The sequence below is a fragment of the Anopheles merus genome, chromosome 2R (assembly GCF_017562075.2).
Source record: "Anopheles merus strain MAF chromosome 2R, AmerM5.1, whole genome shotgun sequence".
Lineage (NCBI taxonomy): Eukaryota > Metazoa > Arthropoda > Insecta > Diptera > Culicidae > Anopheles > Anopheles merus.
The window spans coordinates 13,672,365-13,684,924 of record NC_054082.1 but is presented as its reverse complement, the minus strand read 5'-3'; the positions used below and the strand labels follow the sequence as shown (position 1 = coordinate 13,684,924).

Sequence of the window (12,560 nt, the reverse complement as noted above, 5' to 3'; positions counted from 1 at the left end):
TCGGTCCCGGGCTTCGAGCCCGCAGGGAATGGGGAAAATGGCCGTAGGATGCCTAGCCAGAACCCCTCGATGTACGGTGTTTGTATGTGTGTGTGTGTGTGGGATTGATGTGTATGTGTGTGTGCGCCCGTTGTTCGTGTGTCGTAAGGCAAAGGAGAAGAAAATGAAATAGGATCAGCCCAAGCGACACCAACGCGCGGACAGTGGGAAGGGGCGCAGCGAGATGAGATGGAAAATCGATGCGACGAGGAGTGGAAAGCGGGGCAAGATGCTGGGTGGGGTTGGGTGTGTGAGGCGCGGGGTGGTAGTGGTCAGAGAAATAGCGAACGACACGACACGGTAAACCGACGTGCCTGTTTGGAACGCGATAGAAACCGTCCAGCTGTGTGGGTGGGTCGGGGTGGCTCGGGATGGGGTTAACGGAGAGAGCAGGTATCAGGTACCGGAAGGGGGGGGGGTGAAAAAGGGAGGGTTTGAAAAAGGAAAAACCCCGGTCCAATCTTGCGAGCGTCCGAGAAACGGCTAGCGAAAATGCTTCGACTGGCCACGACACGGGTCCAGTTTAACTCTTACCGGACCCTCGCCTCCCACCCATCGACCGGCGCTCGGCATCCATTGCATGAAGCTGGCCCACCCACCGACCGCCCACTGAGTTGCGCTTAATTCCTTCGTCGTGTGCGAGGACACGAGCGTCATTTTCTTTCCACGTCAAGCAACGGTGCGCAACGGTGGCGCCCGGGACCGTCCGAAGAAGGCAGAGTGTACATGTGTGCCCGTGTGTACATGTGCATGTGTGTGCGTCCGTTCGCGGACTCGTACCAACCTTCTCGTTAAGGGACCGGACCCATCGCCCCACTTGTTGTTGGGATAGCGGGGATGGGATAGCGGAAATTTGAATGTTGGTCAGCTCGCTGCTCGCACTTTTCTCTCTCCCAGCGAGCAATGACGCAAGATGCTGGCGTTGTTGTGCGGGAAGCTGGTCAACGTGCGGGGGTGTTGGGTGAGAGGGAATGCGATCGAAGGACCAATACCTTCGCCGCGAGTGAAGCATGTGTAAGTTTTTGTACGTATGCGTGTGTGCACATTAGTGTGCCCTAATGGACGGAGGTGAGTTTATTTAGAAACCTGCTTACGGGTGCTTCGATCTTTCTTTGCGGTGGTCCGCGCGTCAAAGGGATAATGCGGCCAAGCTTTTCCCATCCATTTCCATCTTATTGTTGCGCTTCATTAGCAAATGGTTTGCGTGCTTACGTTGTGGTCAGCAATCGGTTGGGGGGAGGAGAAGTTGAATTTAGAATTGTGTGTGTTTTTTACAAGAACTTTTAATGTGCGTGGATCTTGTAGTTAGTTTGATTTTTTCGTTTATAATAATCACAGTTGAATGATTAACTAAGTTTCGGGATAACTTTCGATGTGTTGAAAATGATTAATATGTAAAGTAAAAGTAGTTCTGGCAACCAATCAGCATCACAACATTTGACCAGTTTTCCGTTATACAAATTTTATGCAAAAAAAAAACCATAAAAACCGACATTTACAAAATGCGCACGCTTTCAAGATTTATTTCAAATTGTTTTATTAAATCATAAACACACACACACAAAACGTCCGTTCGTGTTTAACCCTAAAATATCTCAGTTTTCCACCCCAATCCTGCGTTAAGGATGTGTCAGCTCGTCAGCGAAATTATTCTAAGATAGCTCCGGTACGCTCCACGATTCCGCTTGCCCGGATGGGGCGCCATCTTCATTTCATTTATTATTCATCGTTACGGACGTTTGAAATCTGGACGTAACGCAATAATGACCCCGCCGTCCCATTCGCTTTAAATCCTCCAACCGTTAAATCCTGCTAGCTCGCTAACCGTTTCCAAAACCCGTTGCACCTACCCACACACACACACACACTCCACTTTACGGCACATAAAAACGATACAGCGACATTGGTCTTTTCCGCTCCATTGGCGGAAGGACACGGCCCGCTACCATGCGTGTGCGTTTGCGTGTGTGCGCCAAAAGAAAGAAACCCCTCGACCCCACGGCCGGCCGGCCCGTTAATCGAAATGATGATGTCTTTTATGTTTTCACTTACGATAACGGAAATGGGGCGACCAAAAACCCCCTCGGTACCTTACCTCATGTAGCCGGAAGTGTATCGGCAATCGACAGCCACTTTTTTATTCCCCTGCCCTCCCCCACGTCTGGTTTCGAGTGAAATCGCAACCAAAACCAACCCAGCCAGCCACCTTCTCCCGCTCCCGCATGGGTTTGCATTATCAGAGACAAATTGTTTAGCCAAACGGTTTCTTTGCGCTGCGCTGTGGAAAGAAAGGCCTAACTTTCCTTTGCCGCGCCAGACTCCTCGCCAATAATCGCCCGAGAAGGAAGGGAAGGTACATACATGGACACGGGGCGTTCGTGTGATATAATTTCGTTTTCGGCTGTAAAGTTTATGGCCCAGACCGAGGCAGTTTTGCCACCCCGGGGGTGGTTTGCCAACAGTCTTAAGGAACCGGTTTTTACTACTGCCCACACCCACAACGGCCCGCCGCATATCAGCGTGTGTGTATGTGTGTGTGTGCTATGGCGCCTGGAGGTGGGATTTTCACCCCTTTTTCGAATGGTGGAAAATGACGGGTTTTGTCACCGGTCACCGATACGCTTTCTTCGGCACCCTTCACTACTAGTTTAGTGCGCGGTTTTGCGATATCATCTCGCATGTGCGAAGGACGAAGCGTTAAATTAAACTGACGCCCATCGTACGTGTGTGTGTGTGCGTCCATCCATCGAATACGCTGGGTGGAAAGGGAAAACGAAGCAATATTTCCCCCCCGCGTGTGTTCACCGTTTTCTTCTAATGAGCTCTTCTCGGTTTCGGTTGGCCGGTTTTGCCGTCGATATCGCACCGAAACACCGTTCCTTTGGTGTCCCTTTTGCTTCCTCCGGAGGCCTTCCGCTCGACCGGTATCGATTTCTTTTATCCCCCGGGTCCGACCGGGGGCGCGGACGGCGCCACATCTTGCAACTTGAACCGGGAAGTGGTACCGCACGAATGGCGTGCGCACACACAAACACAAATTCAAATGATTATCGCAATAAATAATTTTATACGAAAGGATTCTGCCATTCACCGTCGCCGCCGAAAGGAAGTCCAGCGTGTGGTGTAAACTTCCCCGGACCTGCAAGGGACAGGCGGATAGCGGCTGGCAGGGCAAATTAAAGCGTTCAAGGATTGCAACTGCTTTTCCTTGATTATGTTTGAAAACACCGGCCATGGGGGACAGGCTGCCACATGTGGATGCCAAATGTCCCTCCTCGCTGGGTCGAGGGTGCTGGAGAGGTAATAAAATTTTATACGGTAATTAATCCTCACGCGCGCTGGAACGCGTCCACATGCGTAGACGGGCTGGTCGCGCGCGCTTTGTCACATACAGGAGAAGGCGAACGACACGGAGAGCGAGCCTTCATTAGCAGCCTTTGAGATGGTTAAATGACGACAGCAAGTGGAGAGCTCCGTACCTTGGGTTGTAATTTGTGTCGGGCAGGTTCGGGCATAACCATTGAAGCAGTTTGGCATTCAGACGTTCAATTGGATGAGGGGTGCGAATTGCGAGAAAATTTAATAAAATCTTATCAAATTCGGGATTGCTTGCGAATACGAATTAATACTGAGGCTGATGTCGATCGGAGCCAGCCTTTCTTGATGCTCGGTTTTGGGTGACCATTGCGCTCAACTACAACGGAGTCGTTAATAGATACGTGACTGTGCCCAGTGTTGTGAACGGTGATACTCGTTGACATACAATTTTACAAAATGACACTGTTTGCAGCATCGCACTCTAGATTCACGCTTTCATTCGACAGTCACGGAAAAAATGTCACTGTGACACGTTGATATTTTTCTGGTACATTCATTTCATTTTCATTTTTCCGTACTTCAAGTGTACTAGATCTCCACTTGGGTCTTTTTTCGTGTTTTTGTGTAAATTTCTGTACTCATGATAGAGAACACTTTTTTTTCTGGTTGACCAATTCGACACTAACAACTTCTTCTTTTGTCTCCATGAGCGATTAACCGCTGAAAATTGAAGCATTACAATATTACATATTACATACATATTACATATTACATATTCATTTATCGTCTCGGGTTTTAAGCAAAGGAATTGTATATATATCGTACCTGTGTGTGCCGATTCGATGTTTCATTTTACTGGCAGTGTGTATTTGAAAGTTTATAGAACTTCTCATATCGAGTTGAAACATGTACCGTGCTGTTTTATGACTAATAAGCTTTTGGTTCCTCCGCTAAGACCGTTGCGGACGGTAGTGGTTCGTGGTTACGGAATCGCCAACCAATCAAAAAGTCTATCAATGTTTCTGAATACAAAGGGAACTCAAATGACTTCTTCTTATGTCTCCATGTATCGAAACCCTGCGGTCAATCAGAAAATTGAAGCATTACAATATTATTTATATAAAATTCGTCTTCTTTTCCGCTTTAGCTAGGAAAGAAGTGCTTACAAACCGGTTTGTTTGTAAACACTTTGTCATGAAACTGTCACAAGCGAGCTCAAAATGGCAACCTAGCAACGGACTTTGCATCGACCTGTGCTCCGTAAAAGATCTTGGAACAATGATTTTGACCAGCCGATTACTGCGATTTTCATAAAAAATGCCCACAATCAACAATACTGACTGTGCTACATCTCCAGTTTCAAACCATTATATATTCTATTGAATTATCATAGTAAGACTACTCATTTTTTTAATATTATCATTTTCTGAACCTTTGGACCAATGGGCTCCAATCTGCCTCTTTGAATTGTCTTAAAGTGTAATCAAAGCAGCTAACTTATCCTTTTTTGGGAAGTCATGTCCTGCTTCCACTTACCTAACCATGTCGACTTGACATTCATTGACATAGTAGTACGTCTTGCTGAAATTGTTGATGAAATCTGAAGAGTTCCCCCCCTCCCCCCTCCCCGACTAGTCACGTGTGTGTTTCTTTGACCTTCCCACAAGTGCCTTCGTATAGAATCGCGCGCGCACGTGGAGACCCCGTTGCGGATCAAAACATTCTACTCTTTTGGTCCCCTTTTCGGACAATTTAAATTTCTCCAGCTTCAGCGACATTTTCCACGATCGCACGGGCATCCATTGTTGTTAAGTCCGCTCCATCGAAGGTTTCTCATTTCATTCTGTTGTTTCTGCCTCATTCATGTACGCATTGCAGAGGAGGTAGCAGGAGAGATCTTTTTTTTTTTTGTAAACCAATTTCATGAAGGAAAAATAAGCCAACCGTTCACCAGCACACACTCAACCAGCCCGGTGTAATGGGAAATTGTACCAATTGAGAACTCTGCCACGATGTGTGCGTGTGTGTGTTGTAACGGAAAGGGGAGAGTTACCATGATGGCACCGCACGGACGGTGGGATCATATTTCGTGACAAAACAAACGCATGCTCAAGATTCGTCCCTGGGGGCGCAACACACTTTCCTGTCCCTGGGCCTAGGCTCACAGAGGGACGGAAGGATTATTGGTTTCTCCCTGTTTTTTTCTTGCGCCTCGAAGCGACAAAATCGATCGAACCAGCTACACACACACACAGGTTACAGCGGTGAATGGCACCGGTCAGTTTCCAGGCTGGGTGGAAATGGATGAAAATTGCTGTGCCGTAGACCTGCTGCAAGGATACACGGGATGCGAGCACAGCTTTTCCCCCTTTTTGTTTCGTTTATCGTCTTCAATTTTCGTGCTTGCTTTGCTCCAGTAAAGTGATTGCAAATCTATTCGTTCGTTTTGCGCGCTCGGCTTGTTGCTAAGGAACATGGTTTTTCCCAATTTCTCAGTCTGCTCTTGGCGGGCCGGAGACGCTGCAAAGCAAAACTGGACATTCAATTGGGACATGCAGCACGCGACTTTGATGTTTCTCCGAAGCAAACCCGCCCCACAGCGTGTGTTACTCGCACGATCAGGTGCCGTTCTATGTCCTCACGATCAGGTTTCACCTTTTTTGATCGATTTTCCTGTAATTGATTCTCCAGGGCTAGAGCAAGGGCTTTTGCCTGCATCGGGCTTTCTCGCTCCATTCCCCCCCCCCACCCCACGGCCGATCCGAACGCTGCTAATCAAGAGTTGATGATTGTTGTCAACGGCGACACGGACATGGATGCTGCGAGTGTGCGAAACGACGAACCCCGCTGGAAGGCACTAGTGACGCACCATCCCCATTTGGGTTTTCGCTTTAATCTAGCAAACCCATTTCCAAAGGCCGACCGAAACAAAAAACCATTCCTCTTCCCACCCTCCCACCCGTTTCACTCGCCCTGCCCAGAGATAAAAGCAAAAGCCCTATGTAAAAGCGAACATAACCCGGGTTGACATCTACGTGTGTGTGTGTGTGTACGCATCGCAGGAACGCATCCTTGTCCCTTTTTTCCGCGAACGCACATGCAAGTGGATTGATAGACACACAACAACAACAACAACAAACTAACCCCACAGTCCCGGGAAAAGGCCATCCCCGGGGGAATGGGGAATAAATTTTCCCTTACGACGCGGACACACACACACACTCACACGCGCGATGGCTTGAAAATGAAAAACACAAGTGCACGGATCTTCTTTGCAAACCCCCCCCCCCCTCGAACCTCCGAGAAATAGAAGGGAGAAAAACAAAAGCAAAAAAAGGGAATGCCGGACACAGGACAAAGACGGCTAGAATCAGCTAGCTACCCTCCCGCGTTGATGTGCCGCGTTTGGCTGAGCGAGGACCTGAATAGATTGGTGGCGAACAGGAAAAAAAACCCTCCCGCCCACACACACACACATCACGCAAGATGAAGTTGATTTGCGAAACCGAGTGGCACACAGACGAAAGGAGAATAGGAGCGGTAGTAATGGGGATGGGCGGTAGGCGCATAGAAGAAAACGGCCGACGCCGCGTAAAGAGTGGGCAAGCCGTGGCGATGTTGCCGCTGCTGCTGCTGCTGACCAAGAAGGATGCTGTGGCGATGAATAAGAAAGAAGGGAGGCTAGAATACTTGCCCACTCAAAACCCCCCTCTTTCCCTACGCGCCCCTCTGTGTGTGTGTGTGTGTGTGTGTGTGTGTGTGTGTGTGTGTGTGTGCTTGGTGGTAAAAGTATAGAACGAGAAATATCATTCCATTTTGCCTGCAGGGGGTTTTGCGCCCGCAAACCGTACCGCGCGCGGTACCGTGCATGGAAAAAAGGCGACGGAAAATTGGTATAAAAAAAAACCCTATACCACTCTCCACTCTTCCATCTAGCGAGATGACGCGATGAGAGGGTGGCAGGACGGCCGTCCTGCCAAAGGGGAGAACGGAACGAGAAGGAAAGGGCAGCGTTTTCCAAGGGTTCGCTGTGTGTGAATACATGTACATATATTCGCGAACCGCCAGCACAACACCGAGTCTCGAGAACCGACGAAGGAGGGGGAAGGGGAGAGGGCAAAAAAAAAACAACTGCACTGGCACCAGTGGCCGGCAGCCGACGGCCGCGCTTATCCCTTTTTTTTCGCTTGCGTTTCCTTCATTCGTTTCTTTGCTGTCAATTTTCCTTGCGGACCCCGGGCAGGACGGGCAGGCGATCACAGTGTGTGTGTGTGGGTTTTGGGTTTTTTTGCTCTGTTTTTATCGGTGACGAGGGACACATACACTACACACACACACACATGCACACGTACCGGGAAAGAAGGACGCGATTTCCACCCTACCGTGTGTGTTTGTGTCGGTAAGGGTGAGCAGTTTTTTTTTCATTCTTCCCTTGTTGTCCACCGCTTTTCTAAGATCTGTCTACGCGGCGGGGCAGTTTTGAGATTGCAATGGCGTGTGTGTGTGTGTGTGTGTGTGTGTGTGTGTGTGTGGGCGTAAAAAAGGGGGTGGGTAGGCCCGGCGGCCGAAACGACGTCGCGCTGTGTTCGCTGAAAAGTTGGAAGGGTTTTTCCCGATTATTTTTCATCTTCAGTGGCGGGCGATGGTTTTTTTTCTCTCGGTCTCTCTCTCTCTCTCCCTCCCTCTCTCTCTCTCTCTTTCTCTTTCACTTCTTTCTTCGTTTCTTTCGACCCCTCGATAGGGCAGTCTGCGGCGCTGGTCGCTACCGCTTTTCGTCATTTGCCGGACGCGCCTTGCAGTGGTCGGGAAACCTTCTGGTGAGGGGGGGGGGGCTGTAGGCGGGTGGCGAACTCGAATGGGTTTTTTTTTCGTTCTGTGCGTTGCGTTTTCGTTTTCTCTTTTTATGTTCGCTTTGTTTTTGACTTGCACGGCCACTGCCTTGGCCATCCTTCGAGCAACCCCTTTTTTTGATTGACGTAATGCTGGCTGGCATGTACCACTCCAGGGCTCGCGCGGGTGGTGCAAAGATGGTGCAAAGAAAGATTGTTTGCGGGTGTGTGTGTGTGTGTCCGTTTTTCCCTTCCAGTGTTGTTTGGTTTGAGTTTTTTTTTTTTGCTCGCCAAAGTAAAAGTCTTCCGCTGTGCGAAAAGGATCCTTATCCGCACCGGAACACGTGTGACGACGCCACTGGACCGAACACGCGGCCGGCCCGCATACGTGTTTTACTATCGGCGAGAGGATTTTCTTCCCAATTTTTCTTCCTTTCTTTTCCCTCCCCTGCCTGCCCCCTGTTTGTCAGGAAAGATGAAAGTTTTTCATCTTCTCCACCCATCTCCCGCCCCGGCACCGTTCCGTTTCGTTGTTTCGGTAGCGCGGTGTGACCGTTACGTGATTTTCGGTGCGTTTTTTCCGCAATCCTCCTGCAGCCTCTACATCCTCAGAATGTCCAGAGATGCTATGTGTGTGTGTGTGCGTGTTTGGTTCCCCTGTTGGCGTTTTCTTTCGTTTGCCTTGCGGGACTTTCGATTCCCGTACCGGATTCCGCGCGGAGCAAAGAATGATTTGTCAACTGTCGAGGGACGCATTGGTTCGGGGGCTTTTTTTGGGCTTGCACCATTCTGAGCCGGTGCAAAGCGATCCTTTCCCTGCACCCACCACCCTCTGCTTTGAGGCTGAGTAGGGTGATAAAGGAGCGAAAAAAAAGGGGGCCTTCAAATGTCCACCGGCTTTACTTCGCAGCAAGCCTTCGAGCACGGCTAATGGTGAAGAAAGGACCAAGACTCTGTGGACCGAAATGCGGACACGGCTACTCGGCTTAACGGTTCCGGGCGAGGGAGGAAAAATCGCGCAAAAACACTGGCCACATGGAAAACTCACCGTACTCTCTGCATCCCATCACTCCACCCCAGCGACAATGATAGTGGCCGTTCGCCGTGAGGTGGAATTTTGTGTCCCTTCTTAGCCGCCGCTGCTGCTGCTGCTGCGTACTTATGTCATGTTATTTGCTTCACTTTTTTGTGCTTATTTGTTTTGGTTCGCTCTTCTGCCTGTGTTTCATCTCGCCTTTATAAAGCTGGGACGGTCATTTTCTATATTTGTGTGTGTGTGTTTTTTTTATACTTGCGCAAATGTCGTCCCCAGTTGCTGGATGGGTGGTAGTTGGCTTGACTTTGTGGCTTTCAAACGTCTGCAAACACTTTTATTTATTGACGTTGGATAAGCCTACTCCGAATAGTCTTAATAAGCACTATTGTAAGAGGTGACACTGCGCGTACAAGTGATGTTGTGCATATTTGTAGTGCTAGTGTCGTTGGCGTGGAGGCAATTTTCTGGCGAATTATAAATAAATATCAAAAGAAGAGTCCTAGAATTGTTACTAGAATTATTTTACTTAATTTCTTTTTTTCAACTTACATATAGATTTCACAGAGATAACATTATATCCTTTTCATAACATGATATACATGTCTATACAATCCATTGAAAACATAAAACATTTCCTTCGATGTGGAACCAATACCAAGGAACTAAGAATCATTTTATTCCTGTCACAGGCAGTGCAAAGGATGTAACAGAATAATCAAACAACAAATTATTTTGTAGAGGTATTATCACCGACAAACCGACGTGACACTTCCAACAAAATGAGCTTCAAAAGTTGTCTCCTTATTTCAAATGATAATACGTTAAACACTAGCGCCATCTCTATAATGATTCGCTTACTACACTGATACAGACGAGAAACTGCAGAACTTGATTTTTGTTTTTCTTCCCAAATTCCAATGCGCATTGTTTTATTCACTTCTCACATCTTTTGTTTTGATTTGGAAACTTTTAAAATGTTTTTTTTAGGTGCTTTGTACAATAATTCTCACAAAATCTTGCCTAACACTTCCTTTGCAATTTGTATTTAGAAAAGTTGTTTACATCTAAGATGCCGTGAACAGAGTTTACTTTGACAGAAGTGATCGCCTCACTAGCAAATGACAGTACTTTCGTGTGGGACACTTTTGTAACGCCAGTGTCACGTCGGTTTGTCGGTGGTATTATTTCAGATTTAAGATAAAAAGTAAATTTATCAAAGTGAGTAACTGAAAGATGATAAGATTCTTCATTTTCATTACAATAATTATTAAAGAAGTGTTACTTTTGATGTGGTTTATGCTGTGTATCACTATACTTGCTTGTGCTTTGTAATCGAAACTTCTTTGATGGTGTCTTTGATTTTTGAAGCGTTAGAATATACTACTTTTTCTATTAATTATCATTGATATCTTAAAAAAAACTATAACATTCCATGAGAATCTTTCTGCCTATCGAAGACTATAATGTTATTAATGTAAGATAATTGTAAAGTATAATGTTTATTTTACTTTCTTATTATCAACTTGTGGCTTGGAAGTAGGGATAGGTAGGTAATGTCAAAAATCTAGAGATGCATAAATACTTTTTTTTTTATTAATTTTAAACAACACCTGATATGGAAAAGATGGAAACTCGTAGAAACCGTTTGAATTTGAAGAGTTTTACAATATATTAATATATCTTATTGCTTTTCACGTCCTGCTACGTACATAAAAAATCTTGACCAATTGCACCGCTTCTAACATATCGTAGAATGCAGAATCTAAAACATTGCTTACATAATGGGCACATGGGTAATCAAATGACGTTGCTCCCGCCTACAGAACCACAGTCACAACTCCCTTATAGTAAATTACTCAAGTCCGCGACTCTATCATATTTGATGGACTTGTTAATAGCTCAGGTCACTTTTTCCACGATTTCAAAATTAAACTTTTTATTATTATCATTATTATACTTTTTTATGTTTGTAATCCCATAGAATCTTTAATTCTGTTCCTGAACAATGCCATATTAATGCTTCGTCTTTTTGTTGATTTAAGTACCTAGTCCAAGTCGAGGCTCATGATATTGCATTTCGTTGGAGTACCTAATCAGCATGCAGAGTGCAATAGCATATCACATGAGTGCTATTTTGAGCGATGTTTCATTTCTCGCTTGTTTAAATGCTTCATCTAGTTGCTGGATGGTTTTAGTATATCTTCGGAATACGCTGATACACCCTCCCACCATTTCTTATAACTCCATAAACAATAGTTTTTTTTGCTTCATTTCATACTTACATGGACAGCATCTTGAGTCGAGCTTTACGTCCATCTGTCTATTGCGTCGAAATGAAACGCTCAAGCGCAAATAACACACGTATAGAAACAACCAGCAGCCCAGCGGTCAGTGGTGCCGGTGTTCTGAAGAATTTAAATTGCTATTACTACATTGCGAAACAAGATGCGGTCCCGTTGCGTAATCTATGCCCCGCTTCCTTCGAACGCCCGAGGGAGAAATCATTGCCGAACAAAGAAAACCCAACCCCTAGGGCTGCGGGGGGAAAGCGCTAGGCAAGGGGAACCCACCGTAAACACGCTTTCCGGGAATTGAGTTGTATCCCTGTGCATTGCTGTGTGTGTGTGCGGGAGTATTTTCCATCTCGCATGGATATGAGTTCACGTGTGTGTCCTTGTGCGGCTGCTTCAAATTGACGGTCCACTTATCCGCCACGTCGTCCCGTCCTCGTCCGGTCCCTGCTGTTGCTGCTGCTGCTGCTGCTGGTCAGCGAGATTGGGTCGAGAAAAGGGTGGCTAAAATATCGCGTCCTTTTTCAACGTCCCACCGCCAGCCCACGTACGCCACACACACGCCACACATATCCTTCGCCGATAAAAGGGAAGAAAAACGATGGCCCCGAGTGTGCGCCACGAAGGCAATGGGGAAGAGAGTGGACTTACCACCTTTCTTTTCCATCGAAGGCAAAAAGGGATCGCACATAAGGAGTCTCCGGCGCCCATTGCCAACCGTTGCCCGAGAGGCAAAAATTCGCTGAACGCGCTACTCGTCCCTTTGCGTTCGAGTGGGCCTTCCCCTGTTTCTTGCCTGCCGCGACTGCCCGCCCAACCACCCGCGCGGGGACCGAACCACCCCCCCAGGCGCGGATGCGGGAAAGCGCACGGTGAAGTTGAAATGAACGGGAAAGGATTCACCGTCGTTGTGCGCGCTAACGCTGGTTGCGATCCCTTTGCCGCGTGTGTTTTATGCCTCCTCATCCTCTTCTTCGCGCCTCCCGCCAAACGACACACATTGGATATTCTCTGTGAGGGAGAAGGGGGATGAAGAGTCGGTGGAAT

General features: G+C 47.2%; 1 protein-coding gene and 1 long non-coding RNA gene across 2 annotated transcripts in view; one reads left to right on the top strand and one right to left on the bottom strand.

The window, feature by feature from the left end:
- LOC121588867 (coiled-coil domain-containing protein lobo) overlaps nt 1-12,560 on the top strand; it is a 164,585-nt gene that overhangs the window by 94,546 nt on the left and 57,479 nt on the right. The gene's annotated exons all lie outside the window — the stretch shown is intronic.
- Nucleotides 3,567-9,546, bottom strand: LOC121588868. Its single transcript, XR_006004233.1, has 3 exons — nt 9,235-9,546; nt 4,183-4,434; nt 3,567-4,077 (listed from the first exon to the last, which is right to left on the bottom strand). It is a non-coding gene; the product is annotated as an uncharacterized LOC121588868 (long non-coding RNA).